Source organism: Pteropus vampyrus, unplaced genomic scaffold (assembly GCF_000151845.1).
Source record: "Pteropus vampyrus isolate Shadow unplaced genomic scaffold, Pvam_2.0 Scaffold144, whole genome shotgun sequence".
NCBI classification, from domain to species: domain Eukaryota; kingdom Metazoa; phylum Chordata; class Mammalia; order Chiroptera; family Pteropodidae; genus Pteropus; species Pteropus vampyrus.
Genome location: NW_011888925.1, coordinates 2,782,391 through 2,782,826, shown reverse-complemented (window position 1 = coordinate 2,782,826; position 436 = coordinate 2,782,391).

The following is a 436-nucleotide window of genomic DNA, read 5'->3' as shown; positions in this document are numbered from 1 at the left end:
CTGCAGCCCCGCCCCGGCCCAATCAGATTGGCCCTCAGCGGATCCCGTCCCGCCCCCGGCTAAGTCTCATTGGACATCTCGGAAACGGCGGTTCGTCAGGCCCCTGGGGGCGGGGCTTCCAGCGCGCTGGGGCGGGGGGAGGAGGAGCCAGGACCCCGCGAGTCCCCCGAAGCGCCTCCAGCTGATGGGGCCCCGGCCCTCGGCCCTCGGGGCCTGACAAGCCTCGGGACAGCGTGGGGGCTGGAGAGCAGACCTGGTGTCCCAAGGCCTTCCTGGCCATGACCCAAGGCAGCCTCAGCTTCCTCATCCACCAAAAAGGGCTAATACCCGTCACGACGGGGTTATGAGAAAATGGAAGCAAGCGTTGTTACACTACAGCCGTTACCATGGACAGCGCTGGCCTCACGTCGTAGACCAGCTACGGAGAAACTACTTG